Source organism: Delphinus delphis, chromosome 17 (genome assembly GCF_949987515.2).
Source record: "Delphinus delphis chromosome 17, mDelDel1.2, whole genome shotgun sequence".
In the NCBI taxonomy this organism is placed as follows: domain Eukaryota; kingdom Metazoa; phylum Chordata; class Mammalia; order Artiodactyla; family Delphinidae; genus Delphinus; species Delphinus delphis.
The window spans coordinates 17691834-17716607 of NC_082699.1; the positions used below are offsets into that span (position 1 = coordinate 17691834).

At 38.4% G+C, this 24774-nt stretch overlaps 1 protein-coding gene across 10 annotated transcripts in view; it reads right to left on the minus strand.

Annotated features, from left to right (window-relative positions):
- The window catches only part of STAU2 (staufen double-stranded RNA binding protein 2), a 303644-nt gene that overhangs the window by 132100 nt on the left and 146770 nt on the right, over window positions 1-24774 (minus strand). The window lies entirely within an intron of this gene.

The following is a 24774-nucleotide window of genomic DNA, read 5'->3' on the forward strand; positions in this document are numbered from 1 at the left end:
GAGGATTAAAAATGCACATGAGCACAGTAAAGACTGAGAAGTCCAGAAGAACAGAAATCTATTCAACTTGGTTTAACCCAGGATTTCCCAAATTTATTTTATATCCAGGCTTTTCACATAATATTAATAATATCTAACACTCGGGGAAATGCTAAGACCAGCCACCCTCTTACTTTAAAGTCTTCACTGGCTCCCTCACTTACACGATAAAATCTAAACTTCTTAGGATGACATATGAAGCCCTCAGTGACCTGGCCCCTCCTCACCTCTCCATCCTACTAAAATACTCATGCGGAACCCATGCTCCCATCATGCAAATATATTCACACTTCTTCCAATACTCTGGCTTGTTTGATCCCATCATATCTTTATTTCTACTGTACACACACACACACACACACACATACATACACGTCACACACACACACACCAGTTAAGCTCCGACTACTAGGTTCCAGGCACTGTGCTAACCAATACTGTCCTGACCTCAAGTCACCCTCAGTCTCTCAGGAGAGGAAAATGAAAGGGATAAATAACATAGGGTGGTAAGTGCCTCTGGAGAGGTGGGTTAGGGAGCGGTAGGAGCTCAGCAAAGGCTTCCTGGAGGTGGTACTGACGGCACATTTCAATGGATGAGGAGAACTGGGCCAGGGAGGAAGAGGGCTGAAGGCAGATGGCAGCATGAGCAAACGCGGGCACTAGCAGAGTAAGCCCAGGAAAGCAAGAAGGGGGAGGTGCGGGGGCTTCCCTGGTGGCGCAGTGGTTGAGAGTCTGCCTGCCAATGCAGGGGACACGGGTTCGAGCCCTGGTCTGGTAAGATCCCACGTGCCGGGGAGCAACTAGGCCCGTGAGCCACAACTACTGAGCCTGCGCATCTGCAGCCTGTGCTCCACAAGAAGGGAGGCCGCGACAGTGAGAGGCCCGCGCACCGCGATGAAGAGTGGTCCCCGCTTGCCACAACTGGAGAAAGCCCTCACGCAGAAATGAGGATCCAACACAGCCAAAGATAAATAAATAAATAAATTTTTAAAAAAAGAAGGAGGAGGTGCGAACTGCAACGGGGGAAGGAGGAGGCAGGAAGGGGCGAAGCTCCAGGAGACTTCATCCTGACGGCATTAAACATAAAGGAGTTGCTTTTAAAAATAAATGGGACTTCCCTGGCGGTCCAGTTGCTTAGGGCTCGGTGCTTCCACCGCAGGGGCTTGGCTTCGAACCCTGGTCCGGGAAATAAGATCCCGCACGTCGCACGGCGCAGCCAAAAATATAAGTGATTTATATAGCTTAAAATAACATACCAATCCCATTTTATGGATTTACTTTATGCCTTTGTGTTTGTTAGCTTTATATCCAGGAAAAATTTCAACAAAAAAATTTAAAAAGAAAACATATGCATTGGAAAAAATACAGATGAATCTCACTAGCCAGAGGAAACTACTTTTTCATTTGGCTCTAAAAATATACTTTTAGTCTTGTTTCCTATATACCTTTTTGTTAACTTGAAAAAATAAGTTAAAACATAAAAATACCACATGAGGGCTTCCCTGGTGGTGCAGTGGTTGGGAGTCCGCCTGCCGATGCAGGGGACGTGGGTTCGTGCCCCGGTCCGGGAAGATCCCACATGCCGTGGAGCGGCTTGGGCCCGTGGGCCATGGCCGCTGAGCCTGCGTGTCCAGAGCCTGTGCTCCGCAGCGGGAGAGGCCACAGCGGTGAGAGGCCCGTGTACCGCAAAAAGAAAAAAACAACAACAAAAAACCACATGATCCTTTTGTTGTTTACAAAACAATATACTTTCATTAATAATTTTAAGGCTTAAATTTTCATTATATGAATTGTTTCCTTAAACAATTCCGCATTGTTGGACATCTAATTTATCTCCTTTTCATGCAATTAAAACAATATAGTGAAACATATTTTTTGCAATTACATCCTTATTCACATGAAGATTGATTTCCTTCACTTAGAAGCAGAATTGCTAGTTCGAAGAATATGCCTTTTAGTTTTTCTGACACTAACAAACTGCTCCAAGTTGGTACAACTCCAACAGCAGTGCCAATTTCACGCTTCCATACTAATATATGCAAGTTTCTCTTTCCTACTTTGGTACTGGACATTATTATTAAAAAATCCTTGGGGCCTCCCTGGTGGCGCAGTGGTTGAGAGTCCGCCTGCCGATGCAGGGGACACGGGTTCATGCTCCGGTCTGGGAGGATCCCACATGCCGTGGAGCAGCTGGGCCTGTGAGCCATGGCCGCTAAGCCTGAGCGTCCGAAGCCTGTGCTCCGCAACGGGAGAGGCCACAACAGTGAGAGGCCCGCGTACCCCCCAAAAAAAAAAAAATCCTTGCCACTGTTCTCTGTTAGTGCCGTTAAGTGGCAAAGATTTTTTTAATAATATCTAATACCAAAATAGGAAAAAAAGGTACTTTTAGCCCCACCACTTGACATCTGGGGAGGTGAGAGGAGCTGGAGATTTGAGTTCAATCATTAGCGGTCAGCATTTTAATCAGTCATGCCTACATAATGGAGCCACCACAAAACCCCTAAATGAGGAGGTCTGGGAACCTTCTGAGTTTTGAACACATCCACATGCCGGGAGGATCGGGCTCCCCAACTCCATGGGGACAGAAGCTTCTGTGCTCTAGAGCTTTTCGAACCTCATCCTGTGTACCTCTTCATCTGGCTTTTTGTTTTAAATTCCTTTATAATAAACCAGTGATAGTATCTTCCCAAGTTCTGTGAGCTGTTCTAGCAAATTATCGAACTTGAGAAGGGAGATGTGGGAACCCCCTGAATTTATAGCCAGTTGGTCAGGAGTACCGGTGGCAACATGGGACTTGTGACTGGCCGAAGTGGGGCGTCTTGTGTGGCGGAGCCCTTAATCTGCGGAGTCTGTGCTAATTCCGGGGAATGTCAGAACTGAACTGTAGGACACCCTGTTAGTGCCTGGAAAATTGGAGAATGGGTTGGTATGGGGGAAAAAAATGCCTATACATTTGGTATCAGAAGTGTAGCAAAAACAGTCATATGTCAACACTGATCAAACTGTACACATATGTGCAGTTTATTATACTTCAATTTTATCTCAACAAAGTAAAAATATTTGCCAGTTTGATTAAGTGCTATGTCATATTATTAATTTTTTAATTTTTTCACTAGCTGCAAAAACACCATATGTAATTCTTACTTAAAGAATAACTCAATGTATGACTCTAAATTCTATACTCAATTTAAGAAATCAGGAAACTAACAGCATTATCTCAGTACTGCTATTATACAGAAGTAATGGGCTTGCCAAGAGCAATATTATAAAGCAAAGAAAATGCTCTCCCAACACTCAAGAGAGGCATTACATCACAGTATAAGAACTCATGCAGAGTACAGGCTCCCTTATTCTACAGTAAAGCCTGAATCGACTTTTCTTCATGCATAAAGAAGATTCCTTTCTGCAGAGCTCAAGTGATGTAACAGCCATTGAAAGACTGTAAAGGCACTTGTGGATTTATGCAGTCAACTACCGAATGATTTTCAACATGAATATTAGTAACAGTGTTTGGATCAGTCACAATTCATTTAGGTTCTTCCTGTTGTAAATTTAAGTCACTTTTCAGTAGGGTAAAGACCGAAAAGCAGATTCAAAGAGTAAGCTCAGATATACATGTTTAAGGACTTTCGACTGTCTCCTGAAAAACTATATCCATTTATTCTTCTATTAGCAATGGGTGACTAAAACCTGTTTTCCTACACGTCTGTCAAAACAGGTTTTAGTTATTCTAAATAATTACTGCCACTCTACAACATTCATTGTTATATTAATTTACATTTACTTGATTACTGCACAGATAAACTTTCTCTCATGTGACCACCTCACAGGCCCAAGCCTTTTTTCCTGTTGGCTTTGACCTCGGTTTTGCTCATGGCCTTGGAAGGTATTCCCTTGCTCAGGCTTGTTATATCTGTTATATTTACCCTCTATCTGCAGATGTCCTGAACCTGTTCTCCCATCATCTATCTTCCGTCCTTGATTTTGCCTTTAATGCTCCCATCTTATTTTATTTATTTTTTTGCGGTACGCGGGCCTCTCACTGTTGTGGCCTCTCCCGCTGCGGAGCACAGGCCCCGGACGCGCAGGCTCAGCGGCCATGGCTCACGGGCCCAGCCGCTCCGCGGCACGTGGGATCCTCCCAGACCGGGGCACGAACCCGCGTCCCCTGCATCCGCAGGCGGACTCCCAACCACCGCGCCACCAGGGAAGCCCCAATACTCCCATCTCAATACTGTCGATCTGAAACCACTGTACGTGGCTACACCGCAGATACAACACTGGCACTATTCTAGCTCTTTACACGCATTATCTCATTTAAACCCCACAACAACCATGTGAAATGGATTTTTATTTCTCTATATTATAGATGAAAAAACTGAAGCACAGAGAAGTCACAAAACACAGCCAAGAAAAAAAAAAACAACAAAAAAACACAGCCAAGGTCGTATGGATAATGATTAGCAATGCTAGACTTTAACTCCAGGTAGTCTGTCACTAGAGCTTGGATACTTAAACATTACATTAAACGGCCCCCTGAAAGAACAAGAAGAGCACAAAATGCAATGTCCAGCCAGTTCCAAACACCTAGGTTTAATCCAGGAAGTAAACTCCAAGACTGAGGTTTACCCAGATTGGTTCCACGGTTGACCAATGTCATCATGGTTGTTCTTAGATGTTCCAGAGATTGCCTCACCAAAATCTCCCTAGATTATACAATGTTCACACAGGATTTTAAAAGCCCCAACTTGCCAGGGACTGCGACATCTTACAAATAAGGAATGCCAGCCCATGGTGCCCTTTTTACTTGTTTTCCCCATTAGGTTTACGTTTCTCTCAAATAGGTGTGTAAACCCTCCAGCACGCAATGCCTCCTGCAGCATTTTCCTGGAGCTCCAGTTCTTACTGGAAGAGCTGAAGAGGACATTTTGAATTGAGATCTATTAAAACGTCTTATCATATGTATAGATAAACAAACTTAGCAGAACCTGGCCTTTTGATGTTCACTAACATCATAACTGTTCCAGAGGCTGAAGAACAGTGGTATCAGGGGTATCAGAACAACAGGGCAAGTCAACGGAGCAAGAAAGATAATGTCACTTCACTGGTACAAGTGGTTATATTAGTCTATAAAGAGGGATTTCTCTGCAAGTCTGTGTAATGAACACATAGCTATTGCTTAATAAAATGAACTTGTCACTTTTTTTTTTTTTTTTTTTTTGCAGTACGCGGGCCTCTTACTGTTGTGGCCTCTCCCGTTGCGGAGCACAGGCTCCGGACGCGCAGGCTCAGTGGCCATGGCTCATGGGCCCAGCCGCTCCGCGGCATGTGGGATCTTCCCGGACCAGGGCACGAATCCGTGTCCCCTGCATTGGCAGGCGGACTCTCAACCACTGCGCCACCAGGGAAGCCCTGAACTTGTCACTTTTTAATACCAAAGCTCTGAGAGAGAAATCTTACTGCTTGTTTCCATAAATTACCTTGAATTCTTGCCACAATACTGTTGGACTCCATGTTCCGTTTATAAATATTCAAATACCCAAGAGTACTCAGGTCTACTCTGTCACAGTGAGTTTTTCATAACAAAAAGTTATAATTCACACAGAGGTAAAATACTTTCGTAAATGAAAGAAAGAGCAGAAACGGTGGTGGGTTCTTCGGACTGAGATTTAACACGTGTGGGTAGACTCTGCTCCTATGTAGACACCATCAAGGATGACTCGCCACATTTTAAGAAGAAAGCCAATTATTTCTATGTGTTTTGAAAGCTGATGCCTCAGAACTTTGTTCCTTCTCCAATCAGACGTTTTGTTTAGTACTACCTCGGAAGACAGAGTCCTGCTTCCTGACTGGCATCAATTATCTTAAAACACACCCCAGGTTTTGAGGGTGTGTGCCTGCCAATTTAGAACTGGCTATCTCAAAAGTTACTTGGTTGCTACTGGCAAAATAGATTCTTAATGAGTTTTATTTTAATCTTCTCTTGTCCAAAGTTTCAAGTGGCAGTCAGGTATAAATACATTATGTGACTGGTTTTCCTGTTGTAAAAGTAAAGTCCACCTCTCCTAGCATTTGCTACTCACTGAATTTCCCTTGTGTGTCCTGATGGTGGCAAAATCTCATCATTCTAATCTGTTTAAAAAACCTTAAGTTTAAAGTTTCAAAAAATTATAATTGAAAAATTCCTAAAACCTGGAAAATAAAACTGCTGGTTCAAAACAGGAAATCTGAGAAAAGAATGAGCAAAAACAGCAAGATTTATCAGTTTGACAGTGATTTTAAAAAGACATTTATATGAAAACTCACAAAATCCAGGTAAGGTCTGTAGTCTAGTTCATTGTATCATACCTGTGTCAGTTTCCTCGTTTCGATAATGTACTATAATTACCTAAGATGTCACCACTGGGAGAAGCTGAGTGATGGGTACACACAACCTCTCTGTACCATTTTTACAACTTTAAAAAGTTTTAAAAACCCAACTACATGAAAGCATCGTTATGCTGCTCTGGGCATCTCCCAGAACAGAGGTCCTAGAACAAAGCAGTGCTGAGACCTCAAGGTAGAGAGGACCTTGAGGGCTCCAGCTTTGACCACTGATGTGCCTAACGTGCAGCCCTGGCTCCCCAGGCTCTGGCTGCTTGGCCTCTCATTCCGTGAGAGTAAGAGAGAACCTGATGGGGGTGTGGGCCCCATGGCTGGGATTCTGTTCTTTGCCAGAGAAGCTTGAGGTCATTTATTAGGTGAGAGTACATGCGACCCAAGAAAGAACCTACTGGACCACCATGGCCATCCTCATGGAGTAGAGGGATAGACAATCCATCCTCTGCATGATCTTTAAGCTGCTAGGCTGTTTGGAACTTAGAAATCGCTCCTTCCCATGGCCCTGCTGTTGAGATGAATGAAACGGGGATATTCTGGTGGGACCCCACACAGCTCGTTATCCCACACAGCTCGTTATCTAGCTGGTCTTCCATTGGAGGGCCTTGGGTCCCTAGTTCTGCCTGATTTTTAAGCAACTATTTAAATGGAGACAAGTATTAATAATGCAAAATTTGAGGGAAACTTCTGAAAATTAAACTAAGAAAGGAAATGCTGGATAAAAGCAATACAATGAAAAAGTAAAACAAACAGGTAAATAATTTGTTAGAAGTCCCTTTTTTAAGGTCAGTTTCAGAATCACCTTGGCAGGTGAAGTCTCAACTAGCGAAAATCTGGTCACATCTTATGGTATAGATGAGACTAAACCTATCTGGATTAAAAGAAACAGCTACATTTAAAAAAAAGAGTCATTATTGAATGAATAAACAAAATGATGTATTTTAATGTACTCAAAAAGCATAACTTAAATCAGCGGTGAAAATTAACCTGGCTTGGGCTTCCCTGGTGGCACAGTGGTTGAGAGTCTGCCTGCCGATGCAGGGGACACGGGTTCGTGCCCCGGTCTGGGAAGATCCCACATGCCGTGGAGCGGCTGGGCCCGTGAGCCATGGCCGCTGAGCCTGCGCGTCCAGAGCCTGTGCTCCGCAACGGGAGAGGCCACAACAGTGAGAGGCCCGCGTACCGCAAAAAAAAAAAAAAAAAAATTAACCTGGCTCTTGCCCTTGAGTTGGATGAAAGCACTGATTTTGTTAACTTGTGTATTTTATTGGTCTTATTTTTTTTTGCTCCATTTAACATGATGTATGTGAAAAGTTATTAATTTGGTGAATGCTTATGAATAAAACTACTGACAAAGAACTTTTCGGAAGATATGCAAGTCTTGTGGTGAGCACAGTGCCAAGAAGGAAAAGTGCTTAGTCCATTCCTGATCCACAGAGGTGGAACTCCAGGGCAGAGGCCCGACAGGACAGCATGATGCAGCTGCCAGCACACCTGAAAGAGACTGTGCCTTGACTGTATCAGCTGTGCAATTTGCGGGGGGGGGGGGGGAACGAAATGGTAAATGATACATTTTCTTTAATAAAACAAAAACAACAATAACAGCAACAAAAGAGTTTTTTGAATATTCATCTTTTCATTTTTTAAGAAAACAATTTGAAATGAACTGGGCAATGCCTTTGGAAAGCCAGTTCTATTACACAAATGTACACTAGCTTAGCCAAAGAAAGGGGCCAGTCAGAGTTTTCAAACCCACGGTTGAATTGTTATTTTTTCTTTAAAAGAGAAAAATAAAAAGTATATAATTACGAAGGGCAGGACCCTGAGTATGGTGAATAAACTCACATTCATCTTAATAGTAAAGAAGGTCTCACTTAGTTGGCTTATGTAGCAGAAATGTGTTCAAGGCTCAACATTTTCCATAAAGATACAACTGTGAGTATTTCTACTGAGTAGGACAAAACTTCTGCAGTGATAATGAAGTGTGAGAGCAGCTTGTGAAGACAATGAGTCGTGTTCAATTATTAAGTTTATTCAAACGGGATAAAAACATTGCTGGTAAAATAAAGATCATCCTCACTAGTTATTTCTTCACAGGAAAAAATCCATTAGTGACTATTTGCCCTAAGACGTAAAAAAGACTAAAAACGGATTATATATATTGCCACATGACACAAATGACCAATCCCTCAGCAGGAAGAAACACATACTGAAATGCCTAACACAGCAGCCCCAACAGTATCCTTCTGTTAGCATCCTGAGCCTCTGTTACAGAGAGCTCACAAAACAGTCATAATTATAGCTAAAACTCATGTGGTCCTTACTAGATAGCAGGCTTTGCATATATTAGCTCAGTAATCCTCACAATGACCCTATGAAGCAGGGATTATGATCCCACCCCATGGTCTCAGTGAAGACCACACAGGGAGCCTGGACTTCTACCCCAATCTGGCAGTAACGAGTGGAGTCAGAAGAGGAAGAGTGGAGAATCAGGACTTTAATCATCACCTAGTGGTAACAAGGTTATCCCCACTGTGGTGTCAGTGAAGGCCATGCAGGGACCAGAATTCCTACTCCATCCAGCAATAAAAAGGAGTCCCCCACCTTGGGCACAAAAGGAATCAGAGTGTGGAAACTGAACTAGAATTCTAAAAAGTGATCAAGTAACCCATAGGGAGTAAGAAAAAGAAAACAGAAGAATAGAGTAAGTAAATAAGGACTTTCCTGGTGGCGCAGTGGTTAAGAATCTGCCTGCCAATGCAGGAGACACAGGTTCAAGCCCTGGTCCGGGAAGATCCCACATGCCACGGAGCAACTAAGCCTGTGTGACACACTGAAGAGTACAGCCCCTGTCTGCCAGAACTAGAGAAAGCCCGCACGCAGCAACGAAGACCCAATGCAGCCAAAAATAAATAAATAAATATTTTAAAAACCCTACTTAAAAAAAAGAAAGAAAAAGTCAATAAGATGTCAGACTTAAGTCCTAACATATCAATAATTACATTAAATATAAATGATCTAAATATACCAATTAAAAGGAGATTGTCAGAGTAGATTAAAAATATTACCCAACTACATGCTGCCTAAAAGAAATTCACTTCAAATATAATTATATAGGTAAGCTGAGAGTAAAAGGATGAGGAAAAAGACATATCTTATAAATATTAATCAAAAGAAAGCAGATATTCTATTTCCAAAAGATGACATGTGGAGGTCTACGGACCCACCCCAACAAACAGCCAAAACTAGAGAATAGTCATTTTAAAATATTTTTAAGTCCCTGGAAATTGAATATAAGGGCATATAACAAATAAAACATTCTCCCATGTAATAGAGAATTTGGCTGGACTTTGTCCCCACTTCCTGGGAGACAGCCTCTGAATCCTTAGAATTTCATGAGTGACAGGAGTGTCTTTGTTATTCATGGGGCACCCCTTGGACCATGTCAGAGTTTATGCCAACAAGATGACTCAGAATGGGGGATGGTTATGTCAGAAAAACCAACTATGTGATTAGAGGGTTGGAGCTTTGAGTCCCATGGTAGCAGCCCAACCTCTGAGGAGGGGGAGGAGGGTTGGAGATTGTTATCAACCTCATGGCGAATGACTCAATCAGTTATGCCTGTGAAATAAATGCCCACAAAAATTGCACAACTCTGGAAACTGAGTGCTTAGCAGGCAATACTCTGTGCATATTACACATCACTGGGTAGGGAGTGACACATTCCTGACTCCATGGGAAAAGGACATCAAAAAAAGTATACCAGAAGCTTAGTGTTTGGGACCCTCCAGATGTTACCATTTGTGTCTCTTTCTTTTAGCTAGTTCTGACTTGAATCATTTTTGCTATAACAATACTGTAATCTTAAGTAAAAGACTTTCCTAAGTTCTGTGAGTCATTCTAGTGAATTATCAAATCTAAAGGGTAGTGGGAAGCCTTGAATTTATAGCCAGTTGGTCAGAAGTGAGGGTGGCTTTGGAAATCCTCCCAATAGTGGCTGTTGTCTGAAGTGAAGCAGTCTTGTAGAGGACTATGCCCTCAACCTGTGACACCTAAGCCTAGCTCCAGGTTTTGCATCAGAAATCACTGCACATTTTTTCAGGAAAATCTAACAAATCTCAATAAGAATAAAAGTCGTTGGCACTTGAGCCATGACCCATTCCGTCCACCACATGCAGCTACAAAGATGGGGCTCTTTTTCTCCTCAACCGCCTATAAGTAATATGGTATCTCACCAGAACGGCAGGCCACCACAATTTCTCACTTCCCCCAGCTCCAAGCTTCAAAAGTTAAATTCCTCATGTATACAGACAAAAAGTCAGGCAATCCCTTCTTCCACCCAGCCACCACTCATACAGGGAAAGCTCCACACAGGCACAGCAGGCCGAGAACACTTGAGAACTGACTGCTCTCTCCTCAGCTTGCTCACAGGATGGAAGTTCATGTCAGAAAAGGCAAACCAAGAACACCAGAGATTACCTCCCCTGACCAACACCCTGCTCACAAAGCAGGGGTGTCACTCTCAGAGAAGTGGGCCACCGTCCCCATTCCCACTCCAGAACAGGGACTCAGAATTCTGCCCAGGGGTGAGGTAGTCCATGAGAACAGAGCTCTGAAGCCTTCCCAAAAGAAGTGACTTTATTTTAAATGGAACGTAGGGAAGTTCAAGCCTAAGGGCACTCTTGAAAACACTGGAGATTTGGGTGCTCAGCAATTCACAGGAGTCTAGTAGCTTCATGAAAGCAGCAGCAAGTTCCAACGTAAACCAGCTAATTTCCCAGAAAGAACCAGGGAAAGAGACAGCTAAGAAGAAGGCCCAAAGGGACAGAACAAATCTGAAATACTGGTTTCAAACACTCTCCTTAGGGGCTTCCCTGGTGGCGCAGTGGTTGGCAGGGGACACGGGTTCGAGCCCTGGTCTGGGAAGATCCCACATGCCGCACAGCAACTAAGCCCATGAGCCACAATTACTGAGCCTGTGCGTCTGGAGCCTATGCTCCGCAACAAGAGAGGCCGCGATAGTGAGAGGCCCACGCAACGCGATGAAGAGTGGACCCCGCTTGCCGCAACTAGAGAAAGCCCTCGCACAGAAACGAAGACCCAACACAGCTATAAGTAAATAAATAAAGTAAGAGTCAGATCACTGGAAGACAACTGATACTTAAAACTCTCCTGAAAAGGGACCAAATTTAATTGTATCAGAATGAGAGCAATTTATGTTCTAAGAAAACAATAGGGCTATATGCTGCAATTAGTGGAGCCTAACAGCTGAGTGTTATACCATAATAGAGGCAAAAAGCTTAACGGATCAGAAAGAGAACAAAAGAGAGCCCTACGAAATCTGTCATTCTATGTGACCATGAGCATGCTAAAGACGCTTCCTCTGAGAGTTGACAACCAGAGGCTTCATTCTGCAAGAGAAATAAACTTCATAAAAATAGTCCATAGCAGAAATTAAGGAAACAAGATTTATGAAGGACAAATAAAAATTTGGGGTCAGAGTGAATACATTAAAAAAAATAGTCCAGCTTTTCCTCTAAAATCAGGAACAAGGCAAGAATCCCCATTTCTGACACTTTTATTCAACAAATACTGGAATTTCTAACCAGAGGAATTAGGCAAGAAAAATAAATAAAAAGCATGCAAACTGGAAAAGAAGAAGTAAAATTATCTCTATTTGCAGATTATATAATCTTATATATAGAAAACATGAAAGATTCCACACAAAAAAACCTGCTGGAACTAATAAATGAATTCAGCAAAGTAGCAATACATAAAGTCAACAGACAAAAATCAGTTGTTTTTCTATACACTAACAATAAACAATCTGAAAAGGAAATTACAAAAACAATTACATTTACAATAGCATCAAAAAGAATAAAATATTTAGGAATTTTCTTAACCAAAAAGGTAAATACTTATACACTGAAAATTATAAACTGCTGAAAGAAATGAAAGAACACACAAATAAATGAAAAGAGATCCTGTGTTCATGGATTGTGAAATGTAATATTATTAAAATGTCCAGACTACCAAAACAATCTATCGATTCAATGCTATTCCTATCTAAATCCCAGTGGCATTTTTTTAGAGAAATTTTTTAAAATCCTAAATTTCATATGGAACTACAAAAGACCTTGAATAGCCAAATCAATCTTGAGAAAGAAGAAAAAAACTGGAGGCATCACACTTACCTATTTAAAAATATATTAGAAAGCTACAGTAATCAAAACACTAGAATACTGGCATAAATACAGACACACAGACCAATGGAACAGATTAGAGAACCTAGAAATAATACACATATATGGTCAACTGATCTTCAACAATGGTGCCAAGACTACGTAATGAGGAAAGAACAGTTCCTTTAACAAATGGGGAAACTGGATATCCACATGCAAAAGGATGGAATTGGATCCTTATTTTATACCATACACAAAAATCAACTCAAAATGGATTAAAGACTTAAACATAAGACCCCAAACTATAATACTCCTAGAAGAAAACATAGGGGAAAAGTTTTATAACATTGGTCTAGGCAATGATTTCTTAGATGTGATACCAAAAGCACAGGCCAAAAAATGCAAAAATAGACCAAGCGGGATGATGTCAAACTAAAATGCTTCTGCACAGAAAAGGAAACAATGAACAGTGTGAAAAGGCAATTTATGGAATGACAGAAAATACCTGCAAACCATCTATCTTATAATGAGTTAATATCCAAAATATATAAGGAACTCCTGCAATTTAATACAAGAAGACTAATAACCTGGTTGAAAATGTGCAAAGAAAGAACTTGAACAGACACTTCTTCAAAGAAGACATACAAATGGTCAACAGATATGAAAAGATGCCCAACATCACTGATGATTAGAGAAATGCAAACGCAAAACCACAATGAAGTATGACTTCACACCTGGTAGGACGGCCGTTATTTTAACAAAAAGGAAATAAGTGTTGACAAAGGTATGGAGAAACTGGAACCCTTGTGCGCTGTTGGTGGGAATATAAAATGGTGTAGCCACTATGGGTGGAGCTACCTCAAAAAATTACAAAAGGAACTACCACATGAAACAGCAATCCCGCTTGCGGGTATTTATCCAAAAGAACTTGAAAACAAGTTCTCAAAGAGATATTTGCACTCTAGTGTTCACTGCAGCATTATTCACAACAGTAGGGAAGTGGAAATAATCTAAATGCCTATCAGTGGTTGAATGGATAAAGAAAGTGTGGTTTATAAACATCATAGAATATTATTCAGTCATAAAAAAGAATGAAATCCCATCACATGCAACGGCACGAATGAACCTTGAGGAGCTGATGCTAAGTGATATAAGCCAGTCAGAGACGACAAAACTACTTGATTTCACATAGATGAGGTACATCAAGTAGTCACACTCACAGAAACCGGAAGCAGAACGACACAGGGGAAATGGAGAGCTGCTATTCAATGAGTACAGCATTTCAGTCATGCAAGATGAAAAAGTTCTAGAGATCTGCTGTACAACATTGTGCTTACAGTTAACGCTATCGTACTATACACTTAAAAACTATTAAGAGAAAATGGAACAGATGAACTGGTTTGCACGGCAGAAATAGAGACACAGATGTAGAGAACAAATACATGGACACCAAGTGGGGAAAGTCAGGGGTGGGGGAGTGACGGTGGTGGGATGAATTGGGAGATTGGGATTGACATACACTAATATGTATAAAATAGATAGCTAATAAGAACATGCTATATAAAAAAATAAAATTCAAAAAAATAAAATAAAATTATGGATAGTAAATATCTTATATATCAACAATGAACAAGTATAATTTCAAATTAAAAACACAATACCATTTATATTAGCACCTCCCAAAAATGTGATACTTAGGTATAAATGTAACAAAATATATACAGATCTGTATGAAGAAAATTATAAAACTCTGATGAACAAAATCAAGAAAAGCTAAATAAATGAAGAGGTATTCCATGTTCATGGATAAAAAGACTCAATATTGTCAAGATGTCAGTTCCTCCTAAATTGATCTATAGATTCAATGCAATCCCAATCAAAATCCCAGCAAGTTATTTTATGGATATCAACAAACTGATTCTAAAGTTTATACAGAGAGGCAAAAATCCTGTAATAGCCAAGCCTGTACTGAAGGTGAACAACAAATATGGAGGACTGATGCTACCCGACTTCAAGACTTACTACAAAGCTACAGTAATCAAGATAATGTGGTACGGGTGAAAGAATAGACAAACAGATCAGTGGAACAGAAGAGAGAGCCCAGAAATGGACCCCCATAAACACAGTCAATTGATCTTTGACAAAGGAGCAAAGGCAATACAATGGAGCAAAAACAGTCTCTTCAACAAATGATGCTGGAAAAACTGGACATCCACATGTAAAAAAATTAATCTAGACACCGACCTTACATCCTTCACAAAACTCATAGTAATATATGTAAAATGCAAAACTATAAAACTCCTAGAAGATAACATAGGACAAAATCTAGATGACCTTGGGTATGGTAATGCCTTTTCAGATATAACACCAAAGACAAGATCCAAGAAAAAATAATTGATAAGCTGGACTTCATTAAAATTAAAAACTTCTGCTCTATAAAAGATATTATCAAGAGAATTAGAAGTCACAGACTGGGAGAAAATATGTGCAAAAGATACATTTAATAGGGGCTTCCCTGGTGGTGCAGTGGTTGAGAGTCCGCCTGCCGATGCAGGGGACATGGGTTCGTGCCCCGGTCCGGGAGGATCCCACATGCCACAGAGTGGCTGGGCCCGTGAGCCATGGCCGCTTGGGCCTGCGCATCCGGAGCCTGTGCTCCGCAACGGGAGAGGCCACAGCAGTGAGAGGCCCACGTACCGCAAAAAAACAAACAAACAAACCAAAACACCAGATATCACTACACACCTATTAGAATGGCCAAAATCTGAAACATTGACATCACCACCAAATGTTGGTCAGGAGTTAAAGCAACTCCAACTCTTTGTCAATAGGAATGCACAATGGTACAACCACTCTGGTAGGTAGGTTGGTGGTTTCTTACAAAAGTAAACATACTCTTACCAGCAATCATGTTTCCTGGTATCTATTCAAAGAAGTTAAAAACTTATGTCCATGTAAAAATCTGCATACAGATGTCTGTAACAGCCTTATTCATAATTGCCAAAACGTAGAAGCAACCAAGATGTCCCTTAGTAGGTGAATAAACTGTGATACACCCAGACAATGAAATATTACTCAGAGCTAAAAAGAAATGAGTTATCAATCATGAAAAGACATAGAGGAACATTAAATGCTTATCACCATGTGCAAGAAGCCAGTCTTAAAAGGTTACAGATCTGTGATTCCAACTACATGAGATCCTGGAAAAGGCGAAACTCTGGAGACAATAAGAAAAACAGTGGTTGTCAGGGGGTGAAGGGAGGTAGGGAGAGAGAAAAAGACAAAGTACAAAAGATTTTTAGGGCAGTGAAAATATTCTGTACGATATTGTAATGATGGATATATATCATTACACATTTGCCCAAACCTATAAAATGTACCTAAGGTTCACTATGGACTTCGAGTGATCATGATATATCAATGTAGGTTCATCCTTTGTTTAAAAAAAAAAAAAAAAAAAAAAAAGTACCACCTAGTGAGTTATGTTGATAATGTGAAAGGTTATGCATATATGGGGACAGGGTTTATATGAGAAATCTCTGAATCTCCCTCTCAATTTTGTTGTAAACCTAGAACTGCTCTTAAAAACTAAAATTTTTTTTAGAGTAGCAAAAAAAAAAATGTGTATTAGCACAAAATGTAACAAAGAAAAGATGACACAGTTCAGTGGTAAGTGTGCTCCACTGAAGCCTTAGCTATCAGAGTTCAAGTTGCAGATTGTCTCTTTACCTTGTTTCCTTCAACTGTAAAATGAATTAGACTAGAACCTGAAAATCTCTTTCAGCTCTAAAAGTCTATGAATCATCTTAACACAAACCAGAAAGCTTGGAATAAAACAATACACTTGAATAACATCACCCCAAAAGCCTGAGAGTGTTTTTAAAAACGGACTATTCGTAAATTTTTTAAGTCTTAAGAAAAGTCATGTAAAGCAGATGGCTGTTCCACTGTTAAAACAAACAGTGAACATGCTTCCTCAGCCACTTTAGTGTTTTTACATGATCCACCCAAATATCAAACTGGTATCTGAAACAATAGTTTGGACATTTTCCACGTTATGAAACATCCTAAATGTTTTTTTTTTAAAGATTCTGGTACCTGATATATGAAACATTCTTTCAAGAAAATGCATACTTAATTTTAGTGGAATTTCTTTAAGAAAACATTATTCAAAATTTCCTTAATTATCAGCAAGTGATAGATATAGAAATAAATATGTTGTCTAGTGACAAATGCAGACCTCAGAATCAGAAGACACAAGTTCAAGTTTTCACTACCTCTAACTGAGTGTCCTCAGGCAAGTTATAAAATCACCTGAGCCTCAATTTTCCTATTTGTAAAATAAGAGATTGGATGTTCTCCAACCTTTTCACACTTAGGACTTTTGTCTTCTTTTTGTTCTATGCATACCATGTTTCAAGGATCTACCTTTCAGACAGACTGCATTTCTTTAGTAATAAATCATCTTCCTGTTCCTTCTACCAAACAGTGCCAATCTGAGATTCAGAACTGTCTGAGATATGAATTCAGACATTCATTGCTCTAACCCAAAGCAAAGCAATCTTCTAAGAATGAATGCATTATTTCCATTAGGTTGTTGTAATACCAATAATGACACCTATTATTATATCAAGTGCAGCAACACCAAGCTGAGAACCACAAGTCTAGATGATATCTAAGACCATTAATACAGTGGGAAAAAAGTGAAAACACTTTTTTTTCGTTTGTCCAAATATTAAACACTGACAATTTCAGGTACTGCACTATACGGTTTTATTTTTAAATAAAAAACAATAGATTTTTTTTCAAATTACACTTTTCATTTTTTAAAAGTTCCCCCTCCTTTTCTAATGGGGGGAAGGGGAGTAGTTAACCACGTTTATATTACAGATTGACTAGCTTTTCAAGAAGCAATTTCAACTTTTAAAAACTTCGTTGAAATCACCAATAAAACAAAAAGTAGTACAATGCAGTCTATAAATACTTTCTGAATGAATGAATGAATGCTACACTGATCACACACAGACGTTTTAGGGAGACTGTCGCCACTGCATTTCTAAACCTAACTGCCTTCAACCAGCAGCAGTTCCCTGCTGCTTCTTTTAGTGCTTTTAATTGGTGCTTTGACTACCCTTGCTCCTCTCATTTCTCATGTCAAGGAGATTTTTATCTTCTCAATTACTTATAATGCATGTAGTATGTGCAGAAAGATCATAGACCAAGCATAACTTCTTTCACATTTGTTTTAAACAAAGTTTAAGTTTACTCATGTTAAAACAAAATACTCAATGATTAAAACTGCTGCATAAATAGTCAAATGAACAGAAGAGAATAGAAGGTCCAGAATAATACCAAATGCATACAGAATCTTAGTATAACAGTCAAGTCTCAGTGCAATGGGGATTAAAGTTGGATCCAACTTTCAGTATAAATCCCAGAGGGATCAAAGATTTAAGGACAAAAAATAAAACTATAAAAGTTCCAGAAAGTAACTTAAAAGGATTTTATATAATCTCAGAACGGGGAAGGCATTATTAACTATGTTAAGATTACAAATACTATAAAAGATTATAAAAGAAAGGCCATTCAAATACATTAAAAAGAAAACCAAACTTTAAAAGAAAATTCCAGTGGGACAGGGAGGGTGGGAGGGAGATGCAAGAGGGAGGAGATATGGGGATATATGTGTATGTATAGCTGATTCACTTTGTTATAAAGCAGAAACTAACACCCCACTGTAAAGCAATTATACTCCAATAAAGATGTTAAAAAAATGAAAAATATTAAAAAAAAGAAAATTCCACCGTAAACAAAGAGAACAAGAAAAAATTAGCAAGTCGTATTATAAAGGCACACACACACACACACACACACACACACACACACGCTCTTTTCAAGTAAGGAAAAAAAAAAGACCAACAATCTAATTTTAAAATGAGCGACAGATATAACTATATCATTGACATAAATAGTGTAGAAGTAAAATAAAGTATAGAAATGACCCATAAATGTACAAAAAATATACTCAATCCCACTCACAAAAGGAAAAATGCAAAATAAAACTACACAGAATACCATAGTTTAGCTATCAGATTGGCAAATGTCCAGAAGTTTGAGAGCACCCTGTTACTGAAGCTGTGGGGAAACAGGAAATCCCATAAACTGCTAGTAGGAATGTAAGCTGGGAAATCTCTATTGAGCATAATCTGGCATCATTTATCAAAATTATAAGTGCACATATTCTTTGACTTAGTATTTCCACTTGTAAGAATTTATCCAACAAATACACTAGCACACATTTAAAAGGATGTATGTATGAGCTTTATGCAGCAGTATTATTTATAATATAAAAAGACAGTAAACAACTCAAATGCCCGTCAGTTCAAAACTAGTTAAATAATAAAGTCCTACACCTTATCAATACGGAAGGATCTTCAGGACATATTGTTGAGTGAAAAGAAAATTATAGAACAGTGTGTCTACAATGCTAGAGGATAAAATAATACATATTTGAATTTGTTTCTATATGTGTAAAAAGATTCTAGAGTAATATTAAAGAAACTAATCAAAAATTACTTGTTTGGGAGACAGGGTGGAAACTGCTAATGGGGACAAAAGCACAGGGAGATTTCTCACCTTTTCTGCATTTAAAATTTTTATCCACTCAAAAGACTAAGTAAAAATAGAAGAGTAACATAAGATTAACAATATAGTGGAATTTGAACTGAAGTCCAATTAAACTCATCATTAAAATGAATTCAGAGGTACGAAAGTGATTTAAAATGTTTCTACTTCTACTAGATATTTTGAAGGGCTCTCCACTCTTCCACTACAAAGCAGACAGTATTTCCTGTAAATCTGAATGTACACATACCCTGTAATTCATAGATTCCACTCCCAGGTATGTTCCCAGAAACTCTTACATATGTATACCAGGAAACATGCTCGAAAATGTTCACAGTAATATTGTTTATAATAACAAAATCCTGAAAATATCCCAAGTGGATTAATAGGAGAATAGATAAATCAATTATAGAATATGCACACAGTGGATGAAATAACTATATGTTAACAAAATAAATTAATCTTAAATTATAATTTGAAATGGGAGAAAATATTCCAGAAAGTATATACAGTATAATGTCATTGTTTCTAAAGTTAAAAAAGCAAAACGAAACAAATACTGTTAAGGACTCATACTTATTTGATAAAACTATATGAAATAAAGGGTGGGGTGACTATATATAAAATCCAGAGAGTGATTACCTCAGGTGGGGAGAAGCAAGGTAGGCCAAGGGACAAGAAAGTGGTGAAGGTAACAACATTGGTAACGTTCTGGTCCTCAAATGCAGCAGTGGATTCGTAAGTGCTCATTTTATCATCATGCTTCATAACTTGTATGTGTTAAATTCATTATGTATCAAGTATTACCTATATTTTTTCTTTAAAAATAATACATGTTTAACATTTCTTGGTAAATTATAATATATTATATGGGAGTTATAAACCTCCATCTTTCTAGACAAGCTGATGAATGAGTACTTACAAGAATTACCCTTATTTTATCCTATGTTTATTGTAGAATTTCTTTGATAACACAGAAAATAATTTAGTAGCTCTTAATACTTCAGCTTTCAGTCTCTGGGAGACTTTCCTCTGTGTGTCACTGCTCTGCTCTGTTTTGGTTATAAGAATACTAGTTTTAAACACCTTTGATCCTCGCAGGGCTCTGAGAATAAGGAGCACATATTTCAGATTTCCAAAACAAATTTCAGAAGCTGAAATTTCATTCAAACTTTAGAAAACTACTCATTTTCTCCTCTTAAAAAAAGTCATAAAAGTCTCCCCAAGTAGACTTAGGTATTCAGTAACTACCTCCATAGCTGTTTAATATATACCATTTGTTTAAATTCAGCCAGATTGTGCAATTCAGGCCAAAGTTTGTTGTATCTGTCAGTGTTTTAAATATACTTCAATTTTTTTCTGATTATAAACCTGTGTATGTTTATTATGGAAAAGACATTCTCTTATATTTTTCCATACCTTTTAGTTAAGCTTTAGAAAAAATTGGGCCTAAGCTTTGCATTCTTGTTTCTTCAGAAAGGCAGTGCTAATTCACAATCTTCTCAGCAGTAAGTGAGTATCTGTTTCTTCAGTGGCTAGAATCATCATTTTTAAATTCTTGTCAATTATATAGATGTGAAATTATATAACATTTATTTCTAATCTGGACTTTCCTGATTGCTGAACAGTTTTCATTACTTAATTTCTGTTTTTTTTTAAATGACTCCCTAAGTCCTTCGGCCATTTTTCTATTGGGAAGTTACTTAACCTGTAGGTGTCCTTTGGGTATATTTAACCTGGTGCTTACATATGCTGCAAGTTATGCTTTCTGTTTGTCATTTACCTTTTTATTTTCTTATGCTGTTCCCTGAATTCATTTTTAGTTTTTATGTATCTAAACCCATCTCTTTTTAAGTTACGATTTCATCCTTTGCTCTTATGCTTAAAAACACTCTCATACTGCAATCAATAAATGTATCCTAAAATGGTTCATACGGTTTCATTTTTTAACAAAACATGTATCTGAAATCTTTTTGTATGTAAAAATGTAATTCAAACAAGTTTTTTAAATCATGAAAAATTTTTAATTCATTCAATCTTTCCTGAGAATATTTCACAAAGATACACTGTGTTAATCTGATTACAGGGACTTCCCTGGTGGTCCAGTGGCAAAGAATCCGCCTTGCAATGCAGGGGACACAGATTCAATCCCTGGTCAGGGAACTAAGATCCCACATGCCACGGGGTAACTAAGCCCGTGCGCCACAACTACTGAGCTTGTGCACATCAACTAGAGAGTCTGCATGCTGCAAACTACAGAGCCCACACACTCTGGAGCCCGCGCGCCACAACTAGAGAGAAGCCCGAGTGCCACAATGAAGAGCCTGTGTGCCTGCAACTAAGCCCCGACGCAACCTAAATAAATAAATATTTTTAAAAATCTGATTAAAGACTTTTCTTCTAGTTTCAGATTATTTTTCCTTAAATGAATGGGCCCTTAACTACAACTCAACTGGTATGCCTAAAACAAAAGCAAGCTTAACACTGTCTCTCATTCCCCTATTGAAATACCAATGGAATAAATCTAAACTAAGAAGGTAAAATACCATACTCAGAAAACTGTAAGACACTGATGAAAGAAACTGAAGACAACACAGATGCAAAGATATACATGTTCATGGACTGGAAGAATTAATATTGTTAAAATGACCATACTACCCAAGGCAATCTACAGATCCAGTGAAATCCCTATCCAAGTGTCCATGGCATTTTTCACAGAACTAGAAAAAATAATTCTAAAATCTGTATGGAAACACAAAAGACCCTGAATAGCTAAAACAACCTTGACAAAGCAGAACAAAGAACATGTGCCCTAATTTAAAACTATATTACAAAGCTACAGTAATCAAAACAGTATGGTGGTACTAGCACAAAAGCAGAAACAAAGACCAATGGAACAGAATAGACAGCCCAGAAATAAACCCACATACTTCCGGTCAATTAATCTATGACAAAGGAGGCAAGAATATACAATGGAGAAAAGAGAGTCTCTTCAATAAGTGGTGCCAGGAAAACTGGACACCTACATGTAAAAGAATGAAATCAGAACATTCTCTAACACCATATACAAAAATAAACTCAAATGAACTAAAGACCTAAATCTAAGAATGGAAACCATAAAAATCCTAGAAGAAAACGTAGGTGGAATACTCTTTGACATAAATTGTAGCAACATATTTTTGGATCTGTCTCCTAAAGCAAAGGAAATAAAAGCAAAAATAAACAAATGGGATCTGATTAAACTTAAAAGCTTTTGTGCAGTGAAGGAAACCATTGACAAAATGAAAATACAAGCTATGGAATGGGAGAAAATATTTGAAAATGATATGACCGATAAGGGGTTAATATCCAAAGTATATAAACAGCTCATACAACTCAACATCAAAAAATGAACTCCATTAAAAAATGGGCAGAAGACCTGAAGATATTTTTCCAAAGAAGACATACAGATGGCCAATAGCCACATGAAAAGATGCTCAGCATTGCTAATCATCAGAAAAATGCAAATTAAAAACAAAATGAGATATCACCTCACACCTGTCAGAATGACTATCATCAAAAAGACCACAAATAACAAATGTTGCTGAGGGTGTGGAGAAAAGGGAACCCTCCTGCACTGATGGTGGGAATGTAAATTGTTGTAGCCACTATGGAAAACAGTATGGAGGTTTCTCAAAAAAACTAAAAATAGAGCTACCATATGATCCAGGAATTTCACTCCTGGGGATTTATGTGAAAAAACTGAAAACACTGATTTGAAAAGATACATGCACCCTAATGTTCACAGCAGCACTGTTTATAACTGTCAAGATACGGAAGTAATCTAAGTGTCCATTAATAGATGAATGGATAAAGAAGATGTGGTATATATGTACAAAGGAACACTACTCAGCTATAAAAAAACATAAAATTTTGCCATCTGCAACAATGTGGATGGACGTGGAGGGTATTGTGCTAAGTGAAATGAGTCAGAAAGAGAAACACAAATACTGTACGATATCACTTACATGTGAAATCTATAAAAATAAAACAAACTAGTGAATACAGCAAAAAGAAACAGACTCACAGATGTAGAGAATAAACTAGTGCTTACCAATGGGGAGAGGCAAGATAAGGGTAGGGGATTGAGAGGTAAAAACTACTATGTATAATAAATAAATAAGCTACAAGGATATACTGTACAACATAGAATACAGCCAATATTTTATAATAACTATAAATGGAATATAACCTTTAAAAATTGTGAATCACCTGTACACCTGAAACTTATATAATATTGTACATCAACTATACTTCAATTTTTAAAAAAGACAACAAATAACAAGTGTTGGCAAGGATGTGGAGAAAAGAGAACTATTATGCACTGCTGGTGGGAATATAAATTGGTACAGTCGCTATGGAAAACAGTACGGAGATTCCTCAAAAAATTAAAAACAGAACTATGATGCAGCAATTCCACTCCTCGGTATTTATCTGAAGAAAATGAAAACACTAATTAGAAAAAAACGTATGTTCACCAATGTCTTAACAGTTTTCCAAGTACAGGTCTTTTACCTCCTTGGTTAGATTTATTCCTAGGTATTTTATTTTCTTTGATGCAACTGTAAATGGGATTGTTTTTTCAATTTCTTTTTGTGACAGTTCATTGTTAGTGTACAGAAAAGCAACACAATTTTGTACCCTGAAGACAATTTAACCTGGCACAGCTAGCGCCTAACTGTAAGTAGACAAAAAAAGTTAAAGTATATGTGCATTTAATTTTTGAAGTGGAAGATATTTTTTAAAATATTACAGTCATAAGAAACTGCTAACAGTTACAACTAAAAAACAGTTTAAGTGGTTTTGCAAGTGACTGTGATTGCAGAGCCTGGTTCCTGACTTGACTGCCTGCAGATCTAAAACGTGGACCTAATTTTTGCATGCTTCCCGGGCTTTCTTCATTGTACTGAATTTCACTGAATCTGTAGATTCACTTGATACATACAATGGAATATTACTCAGCCCTAAAAAACAATGAAATCTTCCCATTTTCAACAACACGGACGAACCTAGAGGGTATTATGCTAAGTGAAACAAACCAGACAGAGAACGACAAATACTGTATGACTTCACTTACATGTGGAAGTTAAAAACAAAACAAATGAACAAACATAACAAAAGAGTTATAGATACAGAGAACCAACAGGTAGTTGCTAGAGGGGGTTGGGGGAGGAAAGAAATAAATGAGGGAGATTAGGATGGTACAGACTTCCAGTTGCAAAATAAATGTGTCATGGGTATGAAATGTACAGTGTGGGGAATATAATCAATAACTATGTAATATCTCTGTATGGTGAAGTCATAACTAGACTTACTGTGGTGCTCATTTTGAAATTTATAGAAATATTTAATGACTATGTTGTGTAACAGGAACTAACACAGTGTTGTAGGTCAATTATACTTCAAAAACAAACAAACAAACAAACTCATAGAAAAAGAGATCAGATATGTGGCTACTAGAGGTGGGAGGTAAGGAAGGGGGAACTGGGTGAAGGCAGTCAACAAAGGTACA